This window comes from Mustelus asterias, unplaced genomic scaffold (assembly GCF_964213995.1).
Source record: "Mustelus asterias unplaced genomic scaffold, sMusAst1.hap1.1 HAP1_SCAFFOLD_3236, whole genome shotgun sequence".
NCBI classification, from domain to species: domain Eukaryota; kingdom Metazoa; phylum Chordata; class Chondrichthyes; order Carcharhiniformes; family Triakidae; genus Mustelus; species Mustelus asterias.
In genome coordinates, this window is record NW_027593181.1 from 879 (window position 1) to 21729 (window position 20851).

General features: G+C 50.8%; 1 long non-coding RNA gene across 1 annotated transcript in view; it reads right to left on the reverse strand.

Moving 5' to 3' along the window:
• Positions 1 to 1090: 1090 nt before the first annotated feature.
• LOC144490401 (uncharacterized) overlaps positions 1091 to 20851 on the reverse strand; it is a 33286-nt gene continuing 13525 nt past the window's right edge. Inside the window, exons 11-20 of the long non-coding RNA XR_013497246.1 lie at positions 20485 to 20545; positions 19376 to 19436; positions 17640 to 17700; positions 15762 to 15822; positions 13970 to 14030; positions 12335 to 12395; positions 10736 to 10796; positions 7515 to 7575; positions 4350 to 4410; positions 1091 to 1236 (exon numbers count right to left, since the gene is read on the reverse strand). This is a non-coding gene — a long non-coding RNA (uncharacterized LOC144490401). The remainder of the gene's footprint in view (positions 1237 to 4349; positions 4411 to 7514; positions 7576 to 10735; positions 10797 to 12334; positions 12396 to 13969; positions 14031 to 15761; positions 15823 to 17639; positions 17701 to 19375; positions 19437 to 20484; positions 20546 to 20851) is intronic.

The window sequence follows — 20851 nt, forward strand, 5'->3', positions numbered from 1 at the left end:
AGACCAGAGGCCGGAATCGAACCCGGGCCCCTTTTCAAAAGGATGTGAGGCAACCCGTCCCCACCACCCTCCCAGACAGCGCTTTCCAGACCGTCATCACCCTCTGGGTAAAAAGGTTTTTCCTCACATCCCTCCTAAACCCCCCCACCTTGAACCTAGGCCCTCTTGTGGCTGACCCTTCAACTAAGGTGAACAGCCGCTCCAAGTCTTTGAGAAACCAGGGCTGATTATTACCATGGTACGTGGGCATTACCAGCAAGGCCAGAAAACCTTCCCCGTGCTTGAACCGAGTGCCTTGCTCGGCCGCTGCAGAGGGCAGTTAACAGCCAACCGCATGGCTGAGTCACACTCAGGTCAGGCCAGGCAAAGCTGACAGATTTCCTTCCCTCGGATGTACCAATAAATTGAGGAGTCACCGCAAGCCCCCCAACACCGAGACGAGCTTTCAATTCCAGATTTTATCAACTGAATTTTAAAACAATTTATTGCCATGAGGAGATTGGAACCTGTAACCTCAGGGTATTGCTACCGTCTTAATATTACAGCCGCTCCCCGTAACAGGATGACCATTGCTGCGCATGCGGAAGGGAAAAGCACGCGGGACAAAGAACAGTACAGCACAGGAAACAGGCCCTTCGGCCCTCCAAGCCTGTGCCGCTCCTTGGTCCAACGACACCAATCGTTTGTATCCCTCCATTCCCAGGCTGCTCATGTGACTATCCAGGTAAGTCTTAAACGATGTCAGCGTGCCTGCCTCCACCACCCTACTTGGCAGCGCATTCCAGGCCCCCACCACCCTCTGTGTAAAAAACGTCCCTCTGATGTCTGAGTTATACTTCGCCCCTCTCACCTTGAGCCCCCGTGAAGGTCACTTCTGATCTGGGAAAAAGCTTCCCACTGTTCACCCTATCTATCCCGTTCAGAATCTTGTACTCCTCTATTAGATCTCCCCTCATTCTCCGTCTTTCCAGGGAGAACAACCCCAGTCTACCCAATCTCTCCTCATAGCATAGGGAGCAAGCACAACAACCAGAAGATTGAAACTCCAGGCGTGGAGGGATATTGCAGTGAAGACACACAACTCTTGGTTGAATTATATTTTAATTAAAATCGGACAAAGTTGGGAGAAGCCACAACGAACAGATTCCACGTCCGCTCCAGGAAGGCAAAAATTCATCCACACAGAGCGCCACCAGAAGTGCAGACGCTGCGTCACAGCCGGTCAGGGAAGGCTTTCTGTGAGAACAGGGCAGAAGAAAACTGGCATTTATATCGGTCCATTCAGAACGTCAGGACATCCACAGGACCGACAGACAAAAGACAGCAACTGCAGTCACTGCACAACCAAGTAATACACACAGGGTTAGATAAAAAGCTTCCCCTCCACTGTCCCCCATCCCAGGACAGGTACAGCACGGGGTTAGATACAGAGTAAAGCTCCCTCTACACTGTCCCCCATCAAACACTCCCAGGACAGGGACAGCACGGGGTTAGATACAGAGTAAAGCTCCCTCTACACTGTCCCCCATCAAACACTCCCAGGACAGGTACAGCACGGGGTTAGATACAGAGTAAAGCTCCCTCTACACTGTCCCCCATCAAACACTCCCAGGACAGGGACAGCACGGGGTTAGATACAGAGTAAAGCTCCCTCCACACTGTCCCCCATCAAACACTCCCAGTACAGGTACAGCACGGGGTTAGATACAGAGTAAAGCTCCCTCTACACTGTCCCCATCAAACACTCCCAGGACAGGTACAGCACGGGGTTAGATACAGAGTAAAGCTCCCTCCACACTGTCCCCATCAAACACTCCCAGGACAGGTACAGCACGGGGTTAGATACAGAGTAAAGCTCCCTCTACACTGTCCCCATCAAACACTCCCAGGACAGGTACAGCACGGGGTTAGATACAGAGTAAAGCTCCCTCTACACTGTCCCCCATCAAACACTCCCAGGACAGGTACAGCACGGTGTTAGATACAGAGTAAAGCTCCCTCTACACTGTCCCCCATCAAACACTCCCAGGACAGGGACAGCACGGGGTTAGATACAGAGTAAAGCTCCCTCTACACTGTCCCCATCAAACACTCCCAGGACAGGGACAGCACGGGGTTAGATACAGAGTAAAGCTCTCTCGACACTGTCCCCCATCAAACACTCCCAGGACAGGTACAACACGGGGTTAGATACAGAGTAAAGCTCCCTCTACACTGTCCCCATCAAACACTCCCAGGACAGGGACAGCACGGGGTTAGATACAGAGTAAAGCTCTCTCGACACTGTCCCCATCAAACACTCCCAGGACAGGTACAACACGGGGTTAGATACAGAGTAAAGCTCCCTCTACACTGTCCCCATCAAACACTCCCAGGACAGGGACAGCACGGGGTTAGATACAGAGTAAAGCTCTCTCGACACTGTCCCCATCAAACACTCCCAGGACAGGTACAACACGGGGTTACATACAGAGTAAAGCTCCCACTAAACTGTCCCCCATCAAACACTCCCAGGACAGGTACAGCACGGGGTTAGGTACAGAGTGAAGCTCCCTCTACACTGTCCCATCAAACACTCCCAGGACAGGTACAACACGGGGTTAGATACAGAGTAAAGCTCCCTCTACACTGTCCCCCATCAAACACTCCCAGGACAGGTACAGCACGGGGTTAGATACAGAGTAAAGCTCCCTCTACACTGTCCCCCATCAAACACTCCCAGGACAGGTACAGCACGGGGTTAGATACAGAGTAAAGCTCCCTCTACACTGTCCCCATCAAACACTCCCAGGACAGGTACAGCACGGGGTTAGATACAGAGTAAAGCTCCCTCCACACTGTCCCCCATCAAACACTCCCAGGACAGGGACAGCACGGGGTTAGATACAGAGTAAAGCTCTCTCGACACTGTCCCCATCAAACACTCCCAGGACAGGTACAACACGGGGTTAGATACAGAGTAAAGCTCCCACTAAACTGTCCCCCATCAAACACTCCCAGGACAGGTACAGCACGGGGTTAGGTACAGAGTGAAGCTCCCTCTACACTGTCCCCATCAAACACTCCCAGGACAGGTACAACACGGGGTTAGATACAGAGTAAAGCTCCCTCTACACTGTCCCCCATCAAACACTCCCAGGACAGGTACAGCACGGGGTTAGATAGAGTAAAGCTCCCTCTACACTGTCCCCCATCAAACACTCCCAGGACAGGTACAGCACGGGGTTAGATACAGAGTAAAGCTCCCTCTACACTGTCCCCATCAAACACTCCCAGGACAGGTACAGCACGGGGTTAGATACAGAGTAAAGCTCCCTCTACACTGTCCCCCATCAAACACTCGCAGCAGGACAGGTATTGCGTGGGATTAGATATAGAGTAAAGCTCCCTCAACACTGTCCCCATCAAACACTCCCAGGACAGGTACAGCACAGGGTTAGATACCGAGTAAAGATCCCTCCACACTGTCCCCATCAAACACTCGCAGGGCAGGTACAGCACGGGGTTAGATACAGAGTAAAGCTTCCTCTACACAGTCCCCCATCAAACACTCCCAGGACAGATACAGCACGGGGTTAGATACAGAGTAAAGCTCCCTCTACACTGTCCCCATCAAACACTCCCAGGACAGGTACAGCACGGGGTTAGGTACAGAGTAAAGCTCCCTCTACACTGTCCCCATCAAACACTCGCAGGGCAGGTACAGCACGGGGTTAGATACAGAGTAAAGCTCCCTCCACACTGTCCCCATCAAACACTCGCAGGGCAGGTACAGCGCGGGGTTAGATACAGAGTAAAGCTCCCTCTACACTGTCCCCCATCAAACACTCGCAGCAGGACAGGTATTGCGTGGGATTAGATACAGAGTAAAGCTCCCTCGACACTGTCCCCATCAAACACTCCCAGGACAGGTACAGCACGGGGTTAGATACAGAGTAAAGCTCCCTCCACACTGTCCCCATCAAACACTCGCAGGGCAGGTACAGCGCGGGGTTAGATACAGAGTAAAGCTCCCTCTACACTGTCCCCCATCAAACACTCGCAGCAGGACAGGTATTGCGTGGGATTAGATACAGAGTAAAGCTCCCTCGACACTGTCCCCATCAAACACTCCCAGGACAGGTACAGCACAGGGTTAGATACAAAGATCTCCATATTAGGTTTAGAAAGTCAGAACGTGTCCCAGGTACATTCGGCACAGCTGTGTCACGGGTCAGACACTGACTGCTTCCTTGACTGGGTTCTCTTCCTCTCAGCCAGCACATGGCGGTACAAACTACTCATGGGACAAGAGTAGGTACCGTGGCTGTGGGCTCAGCGACAGACCCACCACATGGTCAGAATCGTACCTGTGACATTGCGATCGTGTCAGCGTGTGTGTTGATTCACACATCTGTTCCAGATTCCAACCTGTAATAAACCACACAGAAAATTACCAGATAAAGAGGAAAAGTCGCCCCTTTCACAATCCCTAACGTACATTACGATGGTGAGCAGAGGGGAGGATGCAGTGTGTGACATCAAACAGAGGCAGAATGAACACATTTGCCTTTTCCTTGACGCTGACATGAATACTTTCATTGTCAGGTTTCTGTGGAGTTGAAGAAAACAGAGAGGGATCAGGTTGAATTGAACAGGGGAAGGTGACAGGAGACAGGTTGTCTGGGAGGGCCAAGGGATAAAGGGTTAAGAGTATTAGATTTACTCCATTTGTAATCATCAGTAAATAACGTGACAAGAATTCAGGCAGGTTACGTACAAGGGTCAGAGCCAAAAGGGTTTTCAGATGTAGGAGACATTTGTTTCTCAGGGTAAGTACAGAGTAACGATCGCACTACACTGTCCCCCATCAAACACTCCCAGGACAGGTACAGCACGGGGTTAGATACAGAGTAAAGCTCCCTCTACACTGTCCCCCATCAAACACTCCCAGGACGGGTAAAGCACGGGGTTAGATACAGAGTAAAGCTCCCTCTACACTATCCCCCATCAAAGGCTCCTGGAACGGGGTTTGATACAGAGTCAAGCCCCCTCGACACTGACACATCAAACACTCCCAGGATAGGTACAGCACGGGGTTAGATACAGAGTAAAGCTCCCTCTCCACTGTCCCCCATCAAACACCCGCAGGACAGGGACAGCACAGGGTTAGATACAGAGTAAAGCTCCCTCTCCACTGTCCCCCATCAAACACCCGCAGGACAGGGACAGCACAGGGTTAGATACAGAGTAAAGCTCCCTTTACACTGTCCCCATCAAACACTCCCAGGACAGGTACAGCACGGGGTTAGATACAGAGTAAAGCTCCCTCAACACTGTCCCCATCAAACACTCCCAGGACAGGTACAGCATGGGGATAGATACAGAGTAAAGCTCCCTCTACACAGTCCCCATCAAACACCCGCAGGACAGGTACAGCACGGGGTTAGATACAGAGTAAAGCACCCTTCACACTGTCCAAATCAAACACTCCCAGGACAGGTACAACACGGGGTTAGATACAGAGTAAAGCTCCCTCTCCACTGTCCCCCATCAAACACTCCCAGGACAGGTAGAGCACGGAGTTAGATACAGAGTAAAGCACCCTCTACACTGTCCCCATCAAACACTCCCAGGACAGGTACAGCACGGGGTTAGATACAGAGTAAAGCTCCCTCTACACTGTCCCCATCAAACACTCCCAGGACAGGTACAACACGGGGTTAGATACAGAGTAAAGCTCCCTCTACACTGTCCCCATCAAACACTGCCAGGACAGGGACAGCACGGGGTTAGATACAGAGTAAAGCTCTCTCGACACTGTCCCCATCAAACACTCCCAGGACAGGTACAACACGGGGTTACATACAGAGTAAAGCTCCCACTAAACTGTCCCCCATCAAACACTCCCAGGACAGGTACAGCACGGGGTTAGGTACAGAGTGAAGCTCCCTCTACACTGTCCCATCAAACACTCCCAGGACAGGTACAACACGGGGTTAGATACAGAGTAAAGCTCCCTCTACACTGTCCCCCATCAAACACTCCCAGGACAGGTACAGCACGGGGTTAGATACAGAGTAAAGCTCCCTCTACACTGTCCCCCATCAAACACTCCCAGGACAGGTACAGCACGGGGTTAGATACAGAGTAAAGCTCCCTCTACACTGTCCCCATCAAACACTCCCAGGACAGGTACAGCACGGGGTTAGATACAGAGTAAAGCTCCCTCCACACTGTCCCCCATCAAACACTCCCAGGACAGGGACAGCACGGGGTTAGATACAGAGTAAAGCTCTCTCGACACTGTCCCCATCAAACACTCCCAGGACAGGTACAACACGGGGTTAGATACAGAGTAAAGCTCCCACTAAACTGTCCCCCATCAAACACTCCCAGGACAGGTACAGCACGGGGTTAGGTACAGAGTGAAGCTCCCTCTACACTGTCCCCATCAAACACTCCCAGGACAGGTACAACACGGGGTTAGATACAGAGTAAAGCTCCCTCTACACTGTCCCCCATCAAACACTCCCAGGACAGGTACAGCACGGGGTTAGATAGAGTAAAGCTCCCTCTACACTGTCCCCCATCAAACACTCCCAGGACAGGTACAGCACGGGGTTAGATACAGAGTAAAGCTCCCTCTACACTGTCCCCATCAAACACTCCCAGGACAGGTACAGCACGGGGTTAGATACAGAGTAAAGCTCCCTCTCCACTGTCCCCCATCAAACACTCGCAGCAGGACAGGTATTGCGTGGGATTAGATATAGAGTAAAGCTCCCTCAACACTGTCCCCATCAAACACTCCCAGGACAGGTACAGCACAGGGTTAGATACCGAGTAAAGATCCCTCCACACTGTCCCCATCAAACACTCGCAGGGCAGGTACAGCACGGGGTTAGATACAGAGTAAAGCTTCCTCTACACTGTCCCCCATCAAACACTCCCAGGACAGATACAGCACGGCGTTAGATACAGAGTAAAGATCCCACTAAACTGCCCCCCATCAAACACTCCCAGGACAGGTACAGCACGGGGTTAGGTACAGAGTAAAGCTCCCTCTACACTGTCCCCATCAAACACTCCCAGGGCAGGTACAGCACGGGGTTAGATACAGAGTAAAGCTCCCTCTACACTGTCCCCATCAAACACTCCCAGGACAGGTACAGCACAGGGTTAGATACAGAATAAAGCTCCCTCTACACTGTCCCCCATCAAACACTCCCAGGACAGGTACAGCATGGGGTTAGATACAGAGTAAAGCTCCCTCGACACTGTCCCCATCAAACACTCCCAGGACAGGTACAGCACGGGGTTAGATACAAAGATCTCCATATTAGGTTTAGAAAGTCAGAACTTGTCCCAGTTCCATTCGGCACAGCTGTGTCACGGGTCAGACACTGACTGCTTCCTTGACTGGGTTCTCTTCCTCTCAGCCAGCACATGGCGGTACAAACTACTCATGGGACAAGAGTAGGTACCATGGCTGTGGGCTCAGCGACAGACCCACCACATGGTCAGAATCGTACCTGTGACATTGCAATCGTGTCAGCGTGTGTGTTGATTCACACATCTGTTCCAGATTCCAACCTGTAATAAACCACACAGAAAATTACCAGATAAAGAGGAAAAGTCGCCCCTTTCACAATCCCTAACGTACATTACGATGGTGAGCAGAGGGGAGGATGCAGTGTGTGACATCAAACAGAGGCAGAATGAACACATTTGCCTTTTCCTTGACGCTGACATGAATACTTTCATTGTCAGGTTTCTGTGGAGTTGAAGAAAACAGAGAGGGATCAGGTTGAATTGAACAGGGGAAGGTGACAGGAGACAGGTTGTCTGGGAGGGCCAAGGGATAAAGGGTTAAGAGTATTAGATTTACTCCATTTGTAATCATCAGTAAATAACGTGACAAGAATTCAGGCAGGTTACGTACAAGGGTCAGAGCCAAAAGGGTTTTCAGATGTAGGAGACATTTGTTTCTCAGGGTAAGTACAGAGTAACGATCGCACTACACTGTCCCCCATCAAACACTCCCAGGACAGGTACAGCACGGGGTTAGATACAGAGTAAAGCTCCCTCTACACTGTCCCCCATCAAACACTCCCAGGACGGGTAAAGCACGGGGTTAGATACAGAGTAAAGCTCCCTCTACACTATCCCCCATCAAAGGCTCCTGGAACGGCGTTTGATACAGAGTCAAGCCCCCTCGACACTGACACATCAAACACTCCCAGGATAGGTACAGCACGGGGTTAGATACAGAGTAAAGCTCCCTCTCCACTGTCCCCCATCAAACACCCGCAGGACAGGGACAGCACAGGGTTAGATACAGAGTAAAGCTCCCTCTCCACTGTCCCCCATCAAACACCCGCAGGACAGGGACAGCACAGGGTTAGATACAGAGTAAAGCTCCCTTTACACTGACCCCATCAAACACTCCCAGGACAGGTACAGCACGGGGTTAGATACAGAGTAAAGCTCCCTCAACACTGTCCCCATCAAACACTCCCAGGACAGGTACAGCATGGGGATAGATACAGAGTAAAGCTCCCTCTACACAGTCCCCATCAAACACCCGCAGGACAGGTACAGCACGGGGTTAGATACAGAGTAAAGCACCCTTCACACTGTCCAAATCAAACACTCCCAGGACAGGTACAGCACGGGGTTAGATACAGAGTAAAGCTCCCTCTACACTGTCCCCCATCAAACACCCGCAGGACAGGGACAGCACAGGGTTAGATACAGAGTAAAGCACCCTTTACACTGTCCCCATCAAACACTCCCAAGGAAAGGTACAGCACGGGGTTAGATACAGAGTCAAGCTCCCTCGACACTGTCCCCCATCAAACACTCCCAGGACAGGTACAGCACGGGGTTAGGCACAGAGTAAAGCTCCCTCTACACTGTCCCCCATAAAGCACTCGCAGGACAGGCACAGCACAGGGTTAGATACAGAGTAAAGCTCCCTCTACACTGTCCCCATCAAACACTCCCAGGACAGGTACAGCACGGGGTTAGATACAGAATAAAGCACCCTCTACACTGTCCCCATCAAACACTCCCAGGACAGGTACAGCACGGGGTTAGATATAGAGTAAAGCTCCCTCAACACTGCCCCCTTGAAACACTCCCAGGACAGGTACAGCACGGGGTTCGATACAGAGTAAAGCTCCCTCTACACTGTCCCCATCAAACACTCCCAGGACAGGTACAGCATGGGGTTAGATACAGAGTAAAGCTCCCTCTACACTGTCCCCATCAAACACTCCCAGGACGGGTAAAGCACGGGGTTAGATACAGAGTAAAGCTCCCTCTACACTATCCCCCATCAAAGGCTCCTGGAACGGCGTTTGATACAGAGTCAAGCCCCCTCGACACTGACACATCAAACACTCCCAGGATAGGTACAGCACGGGGTTAGATACAGAGTAAAGCTCCCTCTCCACTGTCCCCCATCAAACACCCGCAGGACAGGGACAGCACAGGGTTAGATACAGAGTAAAGCTCCCTCTCCACTGTCCCCCATCAAACACCCGCAGGACAGGGACAGCACAGGGTTAGATACAGAGTAAAGCTCCCTTTACACTGACCCCATCAAACACTCCCAGGACAGGTACAGCACGGGGTTAGATACAGAGTAAAGCTCCCTCAACACTGTCCCCATCAAACACTCCCAGGACAGGTACAGCATGGGGATAGATACAGAGTAAAGCTCCCTCTACACAGTCCCCATCAAACACCCGCAGGACAGGTACAGCACGGGGTTAGATACAGAGTAAAGCACCCTTCACACTGTCCAAATCAAACACTCCCAGGACAGGTACAGCACGGGGTTAGATACAGAGTAAAGCTCCCTCTACACTGTCCCCCATCAAACACCCGCAGGACAGGGACAGCACAGGGTTAGATACAGAGTAAAGCACCCTTTACACTGTCCCCATCAAACACTCCCAAGGAAAGGTACAGCACGGGGTTAGATACAGAGTCAAGCTCCCTCGACACTGTCCCCCATCAAACACTCCCAGGACAGGTACAGCACGGGGTTAGGCACAGAGTAAAGCTCCCTCTACACTGTCCCCCATAAAGCACTCGCAGGACAGGCACAGCACAGGGTTAGATACAGAGTAAAGCTCCCTCTACACTGTCCCCATCAAACACTCCCAGGACAGGTACAGCACGGGGTTAGATATAGAGTAAAGCTCCCTCAACACTGCCCCCTTGAAACACTCCCAGGACAGGTACAGCACGGGGTTCGATACAGAGTAAAGCTCCCTCTACACTGTCCCCATCAAACACTCCCAGGACAGGTACAGCATGGGGTTAGATACAGAGTAAAGCTCCCTCTACACTGTCCCCATCAAACACTCCCAGGACAGGTACAGCACGGGGTTAGATACAGAGTAAAGCTCCCTCTACACTGTCCCCATCAAACACTCCCAGGACAGGTACAGCATGGGGTTAGATACAGAGTAAAGCTCCCTCTACACTGTCCCCATCAAACACTCCCAGGACAGGTACAGCACGGGGTTAGATACAAAGATCTCCATATTAGGTTTAGAAAGTCAGAACTTGTCCCAGTTCCATTCGGCACAGCTGTGTCACGGGTCAGACACTGACTGCTTCCTTGACTGGGTTCTCTTCCTCTCAGCCAGCACATGGCGGTACAAACTACTCATGGGACAAGAGTAGGTACCGTGGTTGTGGGCTCAGCGACAGACCCACCACATGGTCAGAATCGTACCTGTGACATTGCGATCGTGTCAGCGTGTGTGTTGATTCACACATCTGTTCCAGATTCCAACCTGTAATAAACCACACAGAAAATTACCAGATAAAGAGGAAAAGTCGCCCCCCTTTCACAATCCCTAACGTACATTACTATGGTGAGCAGAGGGGAGGATAGAGTCACAGAGATTTACAGCATGGACACAGGCCCTTCGGCCCAACGTGTCCATGACGCCCTTTTTTTCAAACCCCGAAGCTAGTCCCTTGGTCCCTCATTTCGCCCATATCCTTCGAGACCCATTTTACCCATGTAACTGCCTAATGCTTTTTAAAAGACTAACTTGTACCTGCCTCGAGCAGCTTGTGCCAGACACTCACCACCCTGTGAGAGAAAAAAGTGCCCCTCTGGACACTTCTGTATCTCCCCCCCTCACCTGAAACCTATGCCCTCTAGTTTCAGACTTCCCGACCTTTGGGAAAAGATATTGACTATCTTTTAGATAGAGTAAAGCACTCTCTACACTGTCCCCCATCAAACACTCCCAGGACAGGTACAGCACGGGGTTAGATGCAGAGTAAAGCTCCCTCTACACTGTCCCCCATCAAACACTCCCAGGACAGGTACAGCACGGGGTTAGGTACAGAGTGAAGCTCCCTCTACACTGTCCCCATCAAACACTCCCAGGACAGGTACAACACGGGGTTAGATACAGAGTAAAGCTCCCTCTACACTGTCCCCCATCAAACACTCCCAGGACAGGTACAGCACGGGGTTAGATACAGAGTAAAGCTCCCTCTACACTGTCCCCCATCAAACACTCCCAGGACAGGTACAGCACGGGGTTAGATACAGAGTAAAGCTCCCTCTACACTGTCCCCATCAAACACTCCCAGGACAGGTACAGCACGGGGTTAGATACAGAGTAAAGCTCCCTCTACACTGTCCCCCATCAAACACTCGCAGCAGGACAGGTATTGCGTGGGATTAGATATAGAGTAAAGCTCCCTCAACACTGTCCCCATCAAACACTCCCAGGACAGGTACAGCACAGGGTTAGATACCGAGTAAAGATCCCTCCACACTGTCCCCATCAAACACTCGCAGGGCAGGTACAGCACGGGGTTAGATACAGAGTAAAGCTTCCTCTACACTGTCCCCCATCAAACACTCCCAGGACAGATACAGCACGGGGTTAGATACAGAGTAAAGCTCCCACTAAACTGCCCCCCATCAAACACTCCCAGGACAGGTACAGCACGGGGTTAGGTACAGAGTAAAGCTCCCTCTACACTGTCCCCATCAAACACTCCCAGGACAGGTACAGCACGCGGTTAGAGACAGAGTAAAGCTCCCTCGACACTGTCCCCATCAAACACTCCCAGGACAGGTACAGCACGGGGTTAGATACAAAGATCTCCATATTAGGTTTAGAAAGTCAGAACTTGTCCCAGTTCCATTCAGCACAGCTGTGTCACGGGTCAGACACTGACTGCTTCCTTGACTGGGTTCTCTTCCTCTCAGCCAGCACATGGCGGTACAAACTACTCATGGGACAAGAGTAGGTACCATGGCTGTGGGCTCAGCGACAGACCCACCACATGGTCAGAATCGTACCTGTGACATTGCAATCGTGTCAGCGTGTGTGTTGATTCACACATCTGTTCCAGATTCCAACCTGTAATAAACCACACAGAAAATTAACAGATAAAGAGGGAAAGTCGCCCCTTTCACAATCCCTAACGTACATTACGATGGTGAGCAGAGGGGAGGATGCAGTGTGTGACATCAAACAGAGGCAGAATGAACACATTTGCCTTTTCCTTGACGCTGACATGAATACTTTCATTGTCAGGTTTCTGTGGAGTTGAAGAAAACAGAGAGGGATCAGGTTGAATTGAACAGGGGAAGGTGACAGGAGACAGGTTGTCTGGGAGGGCCAAGGGATAAAGGGTTAAGAGTATTAGATTTACTCCATTTGTAATCATCAGTAAATAACGTGACAAGAATTCAGGCAGGTTACGTACAAGGGTCAGAGCCAAAAGGGTTTTCAGATGTAGGAGACATTTGTTTCTCAGGGTAAGTACAGAGTAACGATCGCACTACACTGTCCCCCATCAAACACTCCCAGGACAGGTACAGCACGGGGTTAGATACAGAGTAAAGCTCCCTCTACACTGTCCCCCATCAAACACTCCCAGGACGGGTAAAGCACGGGGTTAGATACAGAGTAAAGCTCCCTCTACACTATCCCCCATCAAAGGCTCCTGGAACGGCGTTTGATACAGTCAAGCCCCCTCGACACTGACACATCAAACACTCCCAGGATAGGTACAGCACGGGGTTAGATACAGAGTAAAGCTCCCTCTCCACTGTCCCCCATCAAACACCCGCAGGACAGGGACAGCACAGGGTTAGATACAGAGTAAAGCTCCCTCTCCACTGTCCCCCATCAAACACCCGCAGGACAGGGACAGCACAGGGTTAGATACAGAGTAAAGCTCCCTTTACACTGTCCCCATCAAACACTCCCAGGACAGGTACAGCACGGGGTTAGATACAGAGTAAAGCTCCCTCAACACTGTCCCCATCAAACACTCCCAGGACAGGTACAGCATGGGGATAGATACAGAGTAAAGCTCCCTCTACACAGTCCCCATCAAACACCCGCAGGACAGGTACAGCACGGGGTTAGATACAGAGTAAAGCACCCTTCACACTGTCCAAATCAAACACTCCCAGGACAGGTACAGCACGGGGTTAGATACAGAGTAAAGCTCCCTCTCCACTGTCCCCCATCAAACACTCCCAGGACAGGTAGAGCACGGAGTTAGATACAGAGTAAAGCACCCTCTACACTGTCCCCATCAAACACTCCCAGGACAGGTACAGCACGGGGTTAGATACAGAGTAAAGCTCCCTATCCACTGTCCCCCATCAAACACTCCCAGGACAGGTAGAGCACAGAGTTAGATACAGAGTAAAGCTCCCTCTACACTGTCCCCATCAAACACTCCCAGGACATGTACAGCATGGGGTTAGATACAAAGATCTCTATATTAGGTTTAGAAAGTCAGAACGTGTCCCAGTTCCATTCGGCACAGCTGTGTCACGGGTCAGACACTGACTGCTTCCTTGACTGGGTTCTCTTCCTCTCAGCCAGCACATGGCGGTACAAACTACTCATGGGACAAGAGTAGGTACCGTGGCTGTGGGCTCAGCGACAGACCCACCACATGGTCAGAATCGTACCTGTGACATTGCAATCGTGTCAGCGTGTGTGTTGATTCACACATCTGTTCCAGATTCCAACCTGTAATAAACCACACAGAAAATTACCAGATAAAGAGGAAAAGTCGCCCCTTTCACAATCCCTAACGTACATTACGATGGTGAGCAGAGGGGAGGATGCAGTGTGTGACATCAAACAGAGGCAGAATGAACACATTTGCCTTTTCCTTGACGCTGACATAAATACTTTCATTGTCAGGTTTTTGTGGAGTAGAAGAAAACAGAGAGGGATCAGGTTGAATTGAACAGGGGAAGGTGACAGGAGACAGGTTGTCTGGGAGGGCCAAGGGATAACGGGTTAAGAGTATTAGATTTACTCCATTTGTAATCATCAGTAAATAACGTGACAAGAATTCAGGCAGGTTACGTACAAGGGTCAGAGCCAAAAGGGTTTTCAGATGTAGGAGACATTTGTTTCTCAGGGTAAGTACAGAGTAACGATCGCACTACACTGTCCCCCATCAAACACTCCCAGGACAGGTACAGCACGGGGATAGATACAGAGTAAAGCTCCCTCTACACTGTCCCCATCAAACACTCCCAAGGAAAGGTACAGCACGGGGTTAGATACAGAGTAAAGCACCCTTCACACTGTCCAAATCAAACACTCCCAGGACAGGTACAGCACGGGGTTAGATACAGAGTAAAGCTCCCTCTACACTGTCCCCATCAAACACTCCCAGGACAGGTACAGCACGGGGTTAGATACAGAGTAAAGCTCCCTCTACACTGTCCCCATCAAACACTCCCAAGGAAAGGTACAGCACGGGGTTAGATACAGAGTAAAGCACCCTTCACACTGTCCAAATCAAATACTCCCAGGACAGGTACAGCACAGGGTTAGATACAGAGTAAAGCTCCCTGTACACTGTCCCCATCAAACACTCCCAGGACAGGTACAGCACGGGGTTAGATACAGAGTAAAGCTCCCTCTCCACTGTCCCCCATCAAACACCCGCAGGACAGGGACAGCACAGGGTTAGATACAGAGTAAAGCACCCTTTACACTGTCCCCATCAAACACTCCCAAGGAAAGGTACAGCACGGGGTTAGATACAGAGTCAAGCTCCCTCGACACTGTCCCCCATCAAACACTCCCAGGACAGGTACAGCACGGGGTTAGGCACAGAGTAAAGCTCCCTCTACACTGTCCCCCATAAAGCACTCGCAGGACAGGCACAGCACAGGGTTAGATACAGAGTAAAGCTCCCTCTACACTGTCCCCATCAAACACTCCCAGGACAGGTACAGCACGGGGTTAGATACAGAATAAAGCACCCTCTACACTGTCCCCATCAAACACTCCCAGGACAGGTACAGCACGGGGTTAGATATAGAGTAAAGCTCCCTCAACACTGCCCCCTTGAAACACTCCCAGGACAGGTACAGCACGGGGTTCGATACAGAGTAAAGCTCCCTCTACACTGTCCCCATCAAACACTCCCAGGACAGGTACAGCACGGGGTTAGATACAGAGTAAAGCTCCCTCCCTCTACACTGTCCCCCATCAAACACTCCCAGGACAGGTACAGCACGGGGTTAGATACAAAGATCTCCATATTCGGTTTAGAAAGTCAGAACGTGTCCCAGGTACATTCGGCACAGCTGTGTCACGGGTCAGACACTGACTGCTTCCTTGACTGGGTTCTCTTCCTCTCAGCCAGCACATGGCGGTACAAACTACTCATGGGACAAGAGTAGGTACCGTGGTTGTGGGCTCAGCGACAGACCCACCACATGGTCAGAATCGTACCTGTGACATTGCGATCGTGTCAGCGTGTGTGTTGATTCACACATCTGTTCCAGATTCCAACCTGTAATAAACCACACAGAAAATTACCAGATAAAGAGGAAAAGTCGCCCCCCTTTCACAATCCCTAACGTACATTACTATGGTGAGCAGAGGGGAGGATAGAGTCACAGAGATTTACAGCATGGACACAGGCCCTTCGGCCCAACGTGTCCATGACGCCCTTTTTTTCAAACCCCGAAGCTAGTCCCTTGGTCCCTCATTTCGCCCATATCCTTCGAGACCCATTTTACCCATGTAACTGCCTAATGCTTTTTAAAAGACTAACTTGTACCTGCCTCGAGCAGCTTGTGCCAGACACTCACCACCCTGTGAGAGAAAAAAGTGCCCCTCTGGACACTTCTGTATCTCCCCCCCTCACCTGAAACCTATGCCCTCTAGTTTCAGACTTCCCGACCTTTGGGAAAAATATATTGACTATCTTGTCGATAGAGTAAAGCACTCTCTACACTGTCCCCCATCAAACACTCCCAGGACAGGTACAGCACGGGGTTAGATACAGAGTAAAGCTCCCTCTACACTGTCCCCATCAAACACTCCCAGGACAGGTACAGCACGGGGTTAGATACAGAGTAAAGCTCCCTCTACACTGTCCCCATCAAACACTCCCAAGGAAAGGTACAGCACGGGGTTAGATACAGAGTAAAGCTCCCTTCACACTGTCCAAATCAAACACTCCCAGGACAGGTACAGCACGGGGTTAGATACAGAGTAAAGCTCCCTCTACACTGTCCCCATCAAACACTCCCAGGACAGGTACAGCACGGGGTTAGATACAGAGTAAAGCTCCCTCTACACTGTCCCCATCAAACACTCCCAAGGAAAGGTACAGCACGGGGTTAGATACAGAGTAAAGCACCCTTCACACTGTCCAAATCAAACACTCCCAGGACAGGTACAGCACAGGGTTAGATACAGAGTAAAGCTCCCTGTACACTGTCCCCATCAAACACTCCCAGGACAGGTACAGCACGGGGTTAGATACAGAGTAAAGCTCCCTCTCCACTGTCCCCCATCAATCACCCGCAGGACAGGGACAGCACAGGGTTAGATACAGAGTAAAGCACCCTTTACACTGTCCCCATCAAACACTCCCAAGGAAAGGTACAGCACGGGGTTAGATACAGAGTCAAGCTCCCTCGACACTGTCCCCCATCAAACACTCCCAGGACAGGTACAGCACGGGGTTAGGCACAGAGTAAAGCTCCCTCTACACTGTCCCCCATAAAGCACTCGCAGGACAGGCACAGCACAGGGTTAGATACAGAGTAAAGCTCCCTCTACACTGTCCCCATCAAACACTCCCAGGACAGGTACAGCACGGGGTTAGATACAGAATAAAGCACCCTCTACACTGTCCCCATCAAACACTCCCAGGACAGGTACAGCACGGGGTTAGATATAGAGTAAAGCTCCCTCAACACTGCCCCCTTGAAACACTCCCAGGACAGGTACAGCACGGGGTTCGATACAGAGTAAAGCTCCCTCTACACTGTCCCCATCAAACACTCCCAGGACAGGTACAGCACGGGGTTAGATACAGAGTAAAGCTCCCTCCCTCTACACTGTCCCCCATCAAACACTCCCAGGACAGGGACAGCACGGGGTTAGATACAAAGATCTCCATATTAGGTTTAGAAAGTCAGAACGTGTCCCAGGTACATTCGGCACAGCTGTGTCACGGGTCAGACACTGACTGCTTCCTTGACTGGGTTCTCTTCCTCTCAGCCAGCACATGGCGGTACAAACTACTCATGGGACAAGAGTAGGTACCGTGGTTGTGGGCTCAGCGACAGACCCACCACATGGTCAGAATCGTACCTGTGACATTGCGATCGTGTCAGCGTGTGTGTTGATTCCCACATCTGTTCCAGATTCCAACCTGTAATAAACCACACAGAAAATTACCAGATAAAGAGGAAAAGTCGCCCCCCTTTCACAATCCCTAACGTACATTACTATGGTGAGCAGAGGGGAGGATAGAGTCACAGAGATTTACAGCATGGACACAGGCCCTTCGGCCCAACGTGTCCATGACGCCCTTTTTTTCAAACCCCGAAGCTAGTCCCTTGGTCCCTCATTTCGCCCATATCCTTCGAGACCCATTTTACCCATGTAACTGCCTAATGCTTTTTAAAAGACTAACTTGTACCTGCCTCGAGCAGCTTGTGCCAGACACTCACCACCCTGTGAGAGAAAAAAGTGCCCCTCTGGACACTTCTGTATCTCCCCCCCTCACCTGAAACCTATGCCCTCTAGTTTCAGACTTCCCGACCTTTGGGAAAAATATATTGACTATCTTGTCGATAGAGTAAAGCACTCTCTACACTGTCCCCCATCAAACACTCCCAGGACAGGTACAGCACGGGGTTAGATACAGAGTAAAGCTCCCTCTACACTGTCCCCATCAAACACTCCCAGGACAGGTACAGCACGGGGTTAGATACAGAGTAAAGCTCCCTCTACACTGTCCCCATCAAACACTCCCAAGGAAAGGTACAGCACGGGGTTAGATACAGAGTAAAGCTCCCTTCACACTGTCCAAATCAAACACTCCCAGGACAGGTACAGCACGGGGTTAGATACAGAGTAAAGCTCCCTCTACACTGTCCCCATCAAACACTCCCAGGACAGGTACAGCACGGGGTTAGATACAGAGTAAAGCTCCCTCTACACTGTCCCCATCAAACACTCCCAAGGAAAGGTACAGCACGGGGTTAGATACAGAGTAAAGCACCCTTCACACTGTCCAAATCAAACACTCCCAGGACAGGTACAGCACAGGGTTAGATACAGAGTAAAGCTCCCTGTACACTGTCCCCATCAAACACTCCCAGGACAGGTACAGCACGGGGTTAGATACAGAGTAAAGCTCCCTCTCCACTGTCCCCCATCAATCACCCGCAGGACAGGGACAGCACAGGGTTAGATACAGAGTAAAGCACCCTTTACACTGTCCCCATCAAACACTCCCAAGGAAAGGTACAGCACGGGGTTAGATACAGAGTCAAGCTCCCTCGACACTGTCCCCCATCAAACACTCCCAGGACAGGTACAGCACGGGGTTAGGCACAGAGTAAAGCTCCCTCTACACTGTCCCCCATAAAGCACTCGCAGGACACGCACAGCACAGGGTTCGATACAGAGTAAAGCTCCCTCTACACTGTCCCCATCAAACACTCCCAGGACAGGTACAGCACGGGGTTAGATGCAGAGTAAAGCTCCCTCTACACTGTCCCCCATCAAACACTCCCAGGACAGGTACAGCACGGGGTTAGATACAGAGTAAAGCTCCCTCTACACTGTCCCCATCAAACACTCCCAGGACAGGTACAGCATGGGGTTAGATACAAAGATCTCCATATTAGGTTCAGAAAGTCAGAACTTGTCCCAGTTCCATTCGGCACAGCTGTGTCACGGGTCAGACACTGACTGCTTCCTTGACTGGGTTCTCTTCCTCTCAGCCAGCACATGGCGGTACAAACTACTCATGGGACAAGAGTAGGTACCGTGGCTGTGGGCTCAGCGACAGACCCACCACATGGTCAGAATCGTACCTGTGACATTGCAATCGTGTCAGCGTGTGTGTTGATTCACACATCTGTTCCAGATTCCAACCTGTAATAAACCACACAGAAAATTACCAGATAAAGAGGAAAAGTCGCCCCATTCACAATCCCTAACGTACATTACTATGGTGAGCAGAGGGGAGGATAGAGTCACAGAGATTTACAGCATGGAAACAGGCCCTTCGGCCCAACTTGTCCATGCCACCTCTTTTTTTCAAAGCCCGAAGCTCGTCCCTATCGCCTGCATTTGGCCTATATCCCTCCAAACCCATGTAACTGCCTGAATGCTTTTTAAAAGACAAAATTGTACCCGCCTCTACTGCTGCCTCTGGCTGCTTGTTCCAGACACTCGCCACCCTGAGAGAGAAAAAAGTGCCCCTCTGGACACTTGTGTATCTCTCCCCCCCTCACGTTAAACCGATGCCCTCTAGTTTTAGACTCCCTGACCTTTGGGAAAAGATCTGGACTATCTTTTAGATGGAGTAAAGCACTCTCTACACTGTCATCAAACATTCCAAGAACAGGTACAGTAGTGTCAGATACAGAGTAAAGCTCCCTCTACACTGTCCCCCATCAAACACTCCCAGGACAGGTACAGCACGGGGTTAGATACAGAGTAAAGCTCCCTCTACACTGTCCCCCATCAAACACTCCCAGGACAGGTGCAGCACGGGGTTAGATACAGAGTAAAGCTCCCTCTACACTGTCCCCATCAAACACTCCCAGGACAGGTACAGCACGGGGTTAGATACAGAGTAAAGCTCCCTCTACACTGTCCCCCATCAAACACTCCCAGGACAGGTGCAGCACGGGGTTAGATACAGAGTAAAGCTCCCTCTACACTGTCCCCATCAAACACTCCCAGGACAGGTACAGCATGGGGTTAGATACAAAGATCTCCATATTAGGTTTAGAAAGTCAGAACGTGTCCCAGGTACATTCGGCACAGCTGTGTCACGGGTCAGACACTGACTGCTTCCTTGACTGGGTTCTCTTCCTCTCAGCCACCACATGGCGGTACAAACTACTCATGGGACAAGAGTAGGTACCGTGGCTGTGGGCTCAGCGACAGACCCACCACATGGTCAGAATCGTACCTGTGACATTGCAATCGTGTCAGCGTGGGTGTTGATTCACACATCTGTTCCAGATTCCAACCTGTAATAAACCACACAGAAAATTACCAGATAAAGAGGAAAAGTCGCCCCTTTCACAATCCCTAACGTACATTACGATGGTGAGCAGAGGGGAGGATGCAGTGTGTGACATCAAACAGAGGCAGAATGAACACATTTGCCTTTTCCTTAGACGCTGACATAAATACTTTCATTGTCAGGTTTCTGTGGAGTTGAAGAAAACAGAGAGGGATCAGGTTGAATTGAACAGGGGAAGGTGACAGGAGACAGGTTGTCTGGGAGGGCCAAGGGATAAAGGGTTAAGAGTATTAGATTTACTCCATTTGTA